The following is a 9,672-nucleotide window of genomic DNA, read 5'->3' as shown; positions in this document are numbered from 1 at the left end:
TTATAATGCATAACACAGCCCAGTGGGCCTAGTGGTAAAGGTTCAGAAAATGCTTATTATTTTGTGATTAAAACATCTATCTGGTCTTTCCTAAGAACTCATAGAAATAACGTCTCTCCATTGAAAAACATAAGTGACATGTAGTTCCCAAGATCAGGTCTATAATGTTAACATAGATCCCCTGACCACATGCCAGAAAGTATGCTCCTCACCACACACAGATCTTCTCTTTGAATTCTCATAAGAGCCCTGGAAGTTGGGGTTACTCTGTGCAAGTTTACAGACAAAAAAACAGAGACTTGTTGGGGGGTTTGGAGAAAGTTGCCAGTGGTCATTAGGGAATAAGGGACAGAGCTCTGGCCTTGAATCATGGGCTGATTCTACAGCCCATCCTCAACAATGACAACTCTGAACTACTCACACATAGAGAACTTTGGGGAACTCCCACGTTCTTGGGTAGCCTAATCTTATTTTTATAACCTTTCAGATTCTTCTGTTTATGCAAAATAGCTAACATGAACAGGAAGAGCTGATTTTTAAAAGTTTTATTTGCCTGAAAGAAAATAATTAGGGCGGTGATTCTATTTGTTTATTAAGATCCCCTAAGAATGATTCTTTTGCTCTTGGAAATCATTTGCTCCAATGGCAAGAGTGGGTGGGCATTTCATTCCAGCTCCTTTTATGATGTCTGTTGCAGTTTTCCTGCAGTGTGACTTTCTTCTCAGAAAGCCACAGTACTGCCTTATTTCTACTTAAAAAAAAATCATTAGTGTAGTTGCATTGCAGAAAAAGGGAAAAAACAGATGTGTGATCTGCCCATGAAATAGAGTAGTTGCCCCACACGAGCTCAGCCTTTTTCATGTGCTAGCTGTGAGCCTGTCCTCATGCTGGGGTGGAGAAGCTCATTACTGCTCAGAGTAACCAAAAAACAGGGCTGGGCAAAGGGAAGAGGGAGACCAAAGGCCCAGAGTACTCCCACCAAATTGGATCCTGGAAAGTCTGACACTGGGGCATCTACTATAGTCGCTCAGCAGCCACTTGCTTTTTATGACCGAACAGGAGGGATAAAGGAGTTCATTCTAGTGGACTAGAGCATCGCCCAGTATTTGCCAGCGGATAGAAGCGTGGCCACGTGGTATAATGGGTGCAAAAAGTAGCAGATACTCATTTGTCCAGCCAGTAAATACCCGGTTTTGATGTTTTGTTGAATCTGCAGCTCTCACAGAAGCAAAATGAAGCGTCTGAAACTCAGAAAATCTTCCAATGCTTAGACACCACACTTCTCACTCCTCCTTGCCACTTCTATCTTCTCGGTTGCCCTCCCACTTTGCACTGGTGAACTTCTGCCACTGGACTCGGCGTGTCCTCCCCAAATGGCATTTTAGCATGGATGTCCCCAGGTGCCTAGCAGCCTTGCCTAGATTAACGTGTCAGTGGCATATGGAGCAAATGGGTTGTCGTTCAGCCCCAGAATCAGTTTAAAATATCTTCCAGGCTGCTGACTTCTCTGGCATAATGCCTGTGGCCCAGTGTTTGAGGAAGGACAGCAACATTGTCTGAAGATTATGTAGAGTGAATTTTCTTGTGTAAGAGCCAGAATCTGACTTCCTGCCTTTCTCCATTTTTCTCTGTCTCTTTTTCCCTGGTAGCTAAACTAAAGAAATAAGCATACATTCTGAGGTAGAGTACCTAGGACAAAAAATAATTCTGAGAAAAGTTTTGTGTATGTGCCAGTTCCTTTTTTGGGCCCCCCATCTTGCTCTTCTTCCATAAAGAGAAGTACCTAGCTTGTGCTTTTCAAACACTGTTACATTTGGTCCTTTTAAAAGACCTCTGTGGAGGTATTTGATCCATTTTGCAGACAAGAAAACAGAGGCCGAGAGAGATTTTTTTTTTTTTTAATGCTGCTAAAACATACTACACGGAAGTGGCAGAATAACAGTTCAGACCCAGGTCTGTTTACCCCACAGTCCAAATTCTTTCCACTCTAAGTCCACACACAGACCATTGTCTGAACTGATATTGTGCCTGCATCCAAGCATCTCTGGGGAGGGGGAGATTTTTTACTGCAGTTCAATGGGCAGAGCTCACAGTGGTCAGCGTCTCCATAGGCGTTGTCAGCAAGAGCTCCGGGATTCTTCTCGTACAATCTCCTCATCATGCACTTCTCTCAGTGTGTTTAATGGTGGGTCATTGTTACTGTTTAGTTGCCTGATGGGTTTCTCACTCCTAAATCCAAGTGATGAAGCAGGTCCTGCTGTCCTTGGGATTATCCCCTCTTGATGAGTGATGACCTCAGGATTGGAGACAGCTGACCTGCAGGCAGAGAGAGGGGGATGTCAAAGGTGCCTCCAGCTCAATTTGGATTGATGAACCGGAATAATTCTGGCAGCAGGGCTCATGGAATCGGCCTCAACCAGCAATCTTTCTCAATTTTTGTGTTTGAGTGGAGTGTTTAGGCAATTTTTCACTTACACCCTCTCTTTTCTATTACAGGTATCTGAAAAACACTATCACCTGTATTAGTTGTTACCACAGCACCAAACAATTATCACTGAATGGAACTGCATTCGCTGGCTACTCTTTCCTGCCTGTATGCTCTGCCCTGCAAGAATCTTTCACGTAAAATGCCTCTCAGTTCGTTATTCTGTCATCAAAATGCTATACCTGCACTTCGAGGCCCTGCTCAAACATCTCCTTCAAAAAACCTCCTCCAAATCTGTCTATCCAAATAAATTATGGAATAATTATTATTACTCCCAATTCCTTACAATGATGATAATAATGGTATTTCTTTAAAGCTGTCTAGTTGTCAGGTTGTTTTCTTGAATAAGTAATATCATTGGCCCAACATTTAAATGTATACATTGTACAAATACTCAAAGTGAAAAGTTAGTCTCCAGTTCCTGAGCCTTCTAGAGATATTTTAATATATACATGTGCTTTTTTAAAAAAAATCCATCAATAATATATGAGAATAATTGTTAACCTATGTTAGAGTTATGTAAGAGATACTATGCTAAGGACTTTATGTGAATTATTTCATTGAGTCCCCCCCCCACACACACACACAACTTTATGAGACGGGGACTCATGTTATGCATATTTACAAATGAGGAAAGGGAGGCTCAGAAAAGTTAAGTAACTAGCCCCTGATCACACAGTTATAACACGGCAGAACTGGAGTTTGACCTCAGGTTGTCTGACTGCAGAGCCAAGCTCTTCACCACCATGCTACAGGCCTTAAAACCGCCCTCTTGTCTCATACATGTATATCTGGTTTTCCAGCTGGGTTAAAGGACACTTAGGAAGAAAGGAAGCTGTGCAGTACAGCTGATGGAAAGTGTGCTTGAGAAGCAAATTCTAACCATGGGACTTAGCAGCTGTGTGGCCACAGTAAGTTTTCAAAATTCTCTGAACCACCGTTTCATTACCGGTAAAGTGGGAATAATGCTAACCTCAGAGAAAGATGGAAGTGTGCTGAGGATTAGGGGAAATAAAGAATGTAAAGCTACTTGGCACATAAATGGCATTTGGAAATGGTAGGTACTTTATCAAGAGCCATGTCTTTTTTAAAGATCCCTTTGCTGGCTTCACTGTCCTGTGCAGAGCTGGGAGGAAATGCCCACGTGATGTTTGGCATAATACATACAGATCTAGCCTTTTGGATGGCAGGGAAATACCACAAGAGGCCCCAGAAAGTAAATGCAAGATGAGAGGCTCTTGTACCTAATGCCAATGGGACTAGTTCAAAGTGAATGGATGGTCATTTGTTGGCTATTCAAAGAAATGTATGGAGTAGTAATGGAAGACTGGCCTATAGGTTATATGCATTATAAACCTCCTCTGAGGTTAGTAAGGAGAAATGGAGTATGCAGGACAAGAAAGACAGGAAATACTCAGGGACTTTGCCTGAAACATTCTTCCCCCGGATAACTTCATGGTAACTGTTTTAGTTCCTTCCAGCCCCAACCTCCACTTTATTTTTAATTTTTTCCATAACACTTTTCACCATCTATCATATGATATAATTATCCTGTTTATTGCATTTATTTCTCATTGTCTGACTCCTCCAGAATGTGAGCTCCTGAGGGCATCAGTGTTTTCTTCACTGATGTATCCTAAGCACTCACAACAGTGCCTGATACCAATAAATGTCTGTTGGAGGAATATATTTTTCAGATAAGGAAACAGGTTCAGTGACTTAGCTTGGATAAGTTTGCTAGTTAACAGCAGAGTCAAGACTAGAACTCCGTTTTTGTGCCTCCCAAGCCAGCTGTCTTTCTACTAAATCATTTTCCAGGATAGAGGAGTATATGTCTAGGATTAAGGAATGATTTGGCTGTTGAGAAATCCAGACAAAACTGGAAATGAGTGCATATAGACAAAATAACTGAACCATAAAAGTGACAGCAGGAAAAAAAATCATAGATGTGGGTGGTTGTGTTGATTTTTTTCAAAATTTTGTTTAAGTACCTGAGACTCTGCTGTCAGTTTATCTAGTGAAATAAGATTCATGATCAATGTGTGGAGACGGAAATTTCAGACCTCATTATACACAAACTGAAGATTATTCCTTTGCTGTCACTGCAGCATTTGACACGCCAGTGAAAACAAAAGGAAATCTGTCTCAGACGCCCCTTTTAGCTTTGACAGATGTGGAAACGTGTGAGTTTGGGATGTTAATTTTTGGTTGGATATAAACTGCGAGCATGTCCGGAGATGCCACCCCCTAGCTGCCACCTAGCTGAAGCCCAAGTGACGCAAAGAATTTCAGCCCAGGACACCGCCTTCCATCCCCACTTCCTTCTCGTATCTCAGAAACAAAGGCAGTCTCTGCCTTTTCCCAGGCTAATCTTCCACCTGAGCTTTTGGTCACGTCCCCTCCTCCTTTTACTTATTCCCTTTCTTGAATCTCAAACCTGTCTTTTCCCCTACAACGGGCAGATATATTCAAATCTCCCCCATGCCAAAGCAAGATAATGAAAACCTCCCAATAATCTCTCGAATCAATTAGCTGTCGATGTGTAACAAAGTGCCCCGAAACAATGGCTTGAAGCAACAAGCATTTTTATTCCTCACAGGTTAGTGAGTCACCTGGGCGATTCTGTTGAGCTGGGCCAGGCTCCCCCGCCTTGGACTGGGCCTGAAATACTGACTGCACATCCTCATGAATTATGCGGTCAGCTGGCGGGTCAGCTGGGGCGGGGCGGTCAAGGACGATCTCACTCACGTGCCTGGCAATCAGCGGGTCATTAGTTATGGTGGAGTGGGTGGAGGGGCCACTGATCACTTACCCAGGGAGTGAACATGGGCTTGTCCTCCTGGTAGCCAGGCGGGATTTCGAGTGAGACAGGGCAGAAGTACACAAGGCCTTCGGAACTGGTACACTATCACTTCCGCTTCACTGTACTGGTAAAAAAGCAAGTCGCATGGCCAGCCCGGGAACAAGGAAATGGACCCTACTTCTTGATGGCAGGAGCTGCAGAGTTGCATAGCAAAGGGTGTGGAGTCAGGGAGGGATGAGGCAGCAGATCAGTTTTGCAATCAGTGGGCTTTCTCTTCATCCTTAAGCTTCTGCTCAGATGTCTCTTTTCCTTCACATCCAAACTTCTAGAGAGGGTAGCTGTCTCTTGCTCTGCCTACTTTCTTACCAACCAGTCACTCCTCACCCAAATGACCTCATATTATTTTTTTTATTTGAGAGAGAGAAAGAGTGAGAGAGAGAGAGAGCATGAGCAGGCTGAGGGGCAGGGAGAGAAGCAAACTCCTGGCTGAGCAGGGAGCCCGATGCGAGGCTCCATCCCAGGACCCCGGGATCATGACCTGAGCTGAAGGCAGATGCACCTGAGCCACCCAGATGCCCAATGACCTCATCTTATTACCACTACTCCATTTTGATGCAACTGCTCTCTTTAAAGACAATGCCTCAAATACCAAATATTATGAACTACTTTCAGCTTTCATCTTATTTAACCCCAATGTACAATTTGATCCATATGGTCATTCCCTCTTGCTTAAAACTCTCCTCCCTTACCTTCTACGACTCATTCTCTTCTGGCTCTCTTTCTCCCCTTCCAACCATTTATTCTCAGATGCCTTGGCGGGCTTATGTTCCTCCTCTGGCCAGTCAGTCTTAGTGTTTCCCATGTTTCTGTTGTCTTACTTTTCCTTTCCTGCCTGCCTTCCCGCCTTTCTCTCCCTCCTCATGTTAAATTCTTTCTGGAATCTAATCTAGTCAAGAGTGGATGCTACCTACACGCATCTTTATTCTAACTCATCTGTTGACCTCCAGAAATAAACTGTCAATGCCCACTGGAGGTTGCTATGGGCTCCTCAGATGTAAAGTGTGTCTGAAACTGAGCTTAGTATCTTTCTTTCAAAAACATGATCCTGTCTTCATTTTCTCTATTAACAGTTTTGCAACTCTTTAGATTCACTGACCTAGAAACTAAGGACTGTCCTTAACTCTTTCTACCCTGGATTCCCAACAACTCGGGATACTAAAACCTATCAATTCTACTTCCCAAGTATCTCTTCAGACTCACCCCCTCCTCCCTGCTGCTCCCTGAGTACAGGCTCTCATCCTCAATTGCCCACCTAATGCTCGAGCCTGTTACCAGCTCCCCCGACCCCTTTTTGCAGTTAGAGATCTTTGTGAAACACAAATCAAACTGTGTTACTCCTTTGCCTCATACACTGCCACTGGCTCATTTCTGCCAAAATCTGAACTTTGCATCAGATGGCAATCATCATCTGCAAAAAAAAAAAAAAAAAGTACTCCATGTCATTTAAGAAAAAGAAATGTAGGGGCGCCTGGGTGGCTCGGTCGGGTGAGTGTCTGCCTTCGGCTCAGGTCATGATCCCAGGGTCCTGGGATCGAGCCCTGCGTCCAGTGGGCTCCCCGCTCGGCAGAGAGCCTGCTTGTCCCTCTCCCGCTCCCCCTGCTTGTGCTCTCTCTCTTTTTGTCAAATAAATAAAACCTTTAAAAAATAAATAAAAAGTAAAAAGAAATGTATTATAGAGAAACAGGGATGGACTTTGGGTGATTATGATGTGTCCATTTAAGTTCACCCTTGGTAAAAAATGTACCATGTGGTTAGCGGTGTTGGGAGATGATAACGGGAGGGGCTTCGCTTGTGCGGGGACAGGGACTATACAGGAAATCTCTGCACCTTCCATTTAGTTTTGTTGTAGACCTAAAACTGCTCTAATAAAGTTTTTTTTTTTTTTTTTTAAAGAAGAAGGAATCCTAAAGAAAGGAAGGAGAGAAGAAGGAAGGGAGGGAGGGGCAGACTTCCACAAAGGAAGGATAGCCAGGCAGCAGGGTAGTGGCTTGGGATAATGTCCCATGTCTGCTGGCTCCTCTCTTGCTGCCTTGTGTATCTCATCTGTGCTTCATGCTGTGACTTCGCCCTTTTGTTCTCCTGCAGGCTCCTCCCTACCCTCTCCTCACCACCCCCTACAAGTTCATCAAGCACATGGCCCCCCACAGGCATTCTAATCCAAGTCTACCTAACTTTCATATCTCTTAGAATAAGTTACTGAGAAGGGAAATCTGATTGGCTTAGCTCATGGGTCAAGTAAGGTCATGTGGACAAAACAGGCCAGCCTGAGGTTCACATCTTCAGCAGGATCTGTAGAGAGGAATGTTCTCAAAGAAGACAGAGTGGGCTGAGCAGGTAACTTGGACAGGTCCACTATATTCCTTAATACGGCATGGTATTTTTCTATCAACTTTAATCCTTCTCCCACGGCATGCATTATCCACTCCAACTACATAGAATTATTTCTCATTCCTTGAACACACACTCTTTTTCATATGCTATTCCCAATAGCTGCCATATTCTTCTCCTCCTTAACTTCCTGGAAATCTCTTTATTCTTTTATTTATTTATTTATTAAGATTTTATTTATTTATTTGACAGAGAGATAGAGAGCACAAGTAGGCAGAGTGGCAGGCAGAGGGAGAGGGAGAAGCAGGCTTTCCGCTGACCAGGGAGCCGGACGTGAGGCTTGATCCCAGGACCGCAGGATCATGACCTGAGCCGAGGGCATCCGCTTAACCGACTGAGCCACCCAGGCGCCCCTCTTTATTCTTTTTTTTAAAAAAAGATTTTATTTATTTATTTGACAGAACGAGAGAGCAGGAGAGCACAAAGAGTGGAAGCGGCAGTGGGACAGGGAGAAGCAGGCCCCCTGCTGAGCAGGGAGCCCAATGTGATGCAGGGCTCGATCCCAGGACCCTGGGATCATGACCTAAGCTGAAGGCAGTCACTTAACCAACTGAGCCACCCAGGTGCCCTGTAATCTCTTTATTATTTAATGGCCAGTTCAAATGTCACCTCATCAACAAAGCCCACCCTTGCTCCTGTTAGTTGCTGTCTTCTCTGGGAATGCTAGCACTTTGCACATAGCTTTATTAGACTATAGATCACACCAAACTGAAATTGTTTGCCCCCTTTGCTAGATTATGGGCTTTTTTTTTTTTAATTGGCAGGCACTATTCCCAGCAGCTGGTACAGCATTGGGCTCATACCTAGAGATCCAAAAAGCTTGCTGAATGGATGAAGATGTGAATGACCAAGGTCTCTCCACCAGTGGTTCTCAAAGTGTGCTCCTGAATCAGGAGCATCAGCATCATCTGAGAACTTGTTACAAATACAAATTATTGGGCCCCACCACAGACCTACTAAATTAAAAACTCTGGAAGTAAGTGTATTGATAGGCAGAATATTGGTCCTACCCAAAGCTATACATGGCTTAATCCTGAAAACTGTTAATATCTTACTTTACAAGGCAAGGGGGAATTAAGGTTACAGATGGAATTAAGATCGCTAGTTAGCTGACTTTAACAAAAATTATTCTGGTTTATCCAGGTAGGCCCAATGCAATCACAGGGATCCTTAAATGGGGAGACAGAAAAGTCAGAACCAGAGAGATGGCATCATAAAAATGACTTGACCAGCCATTGTTAGCTTTAAGATGAAAGGGGGATACTAACCAAGGAATATGGGCAACCTCTAGAAGCTGGAAAAGGCAAGAAAACAGATTCACCTCAAGAACCTCCAGAAAGGAACTCAGGCCTTAGTGTTTAGCAAGCCCTCCAGGTGAGTCTGCGGTTTCCTCCCACTATGCACTCCAGCGCCTGGCACTAAGCCTGATACAAACTCCTTCTTTCTTATATTTGCTTCTGTGATTATCTCTGTACCATTTACCACTGCATCCTAGCTCCCGGCCCAGCACTGGCACTCAACAGCCACAGTGGCTTTTACTCACTGAGCGTGTCTTTGTGTAAAGTGCTGTTCTAAGCACTTTACATGACTTAACTCACTTAGCCCTTCTAATACCCCATGGAGTAGGTAATACTAACATCACATATTTTATACATGAGTAAACTGAGGCAAGGAGAACAAAAGCGACTTGCCCAAGGTCCCCCAGCTAATAAGTGGCAGAGCCAGGATTTAAATTCACTCTCACTCCAGAGTCCATGCTCGAACCCTACGCTGTGTGGTTTATAGGCAGGGTACAGTATATAACTGATGGGTGAGTGAATTAATAAATAAATGAATATGAAACAGTCTCACCTGAGGACTTTAGAAGGATATTTGAGAAGCTGTAGCAGAATTCTAAGACAATATCATCCCACTGCTGATTCGGTGGAGGGGAGAA

The 9,672-nt window shown here is 43.8% G+C and overlaps 1 long non-coding RNA gene across 17 annotated transcripts in view; it reads right to left on the bottom strand.

The window, feature by feature from the left end:
• Positions 1-1,892: 1,892 nt before the first annotated feature.
• Positions 1,893-9,672, bottom strand: part of LOC112824361 (uncharacterized) — a 63,326-nt gene continuing 55,546 nt past the window's right edge. For all 17 annotated transcript variants that reach the window (XR_003208411.2, XR_012379362.1, XR_012379368.1 and 14 more), the window contains 2 exons: positions 5,298-5,482; positions 1,893-2,316 (listed from right to left, as the gene is read on the bottom strand). This is a non-coding gene — a long non-coding RNA (uncharacterized lncRNA). The remainder of the gene's footprint in view (positions 2,317-5,297; positions 5,483-9,672) is intronic.

The sequence above is a fragment of the Callorhinus ursinus genome, unplaced genomic scaffold (assembly GCF_003265705.2).
Source record: "Callorhinus ursinus isolate GAN/ISIS: 27379988/994484 unplaced genomic scaffold, GSC_fseal_2.0 scaffold9, whole genome shotgun sequence".
NCBI lineage: Eukaryota > Metazoa > Chordata > Mammalia > Carnivora > Otariidae > Callorhinus > Callorhinus ursinus.
The sequence above is the reverse complement of the archived record's forward strand: the minus strand, read 5'-3'. Positions and strand labels throughout refer to the sequence as shown.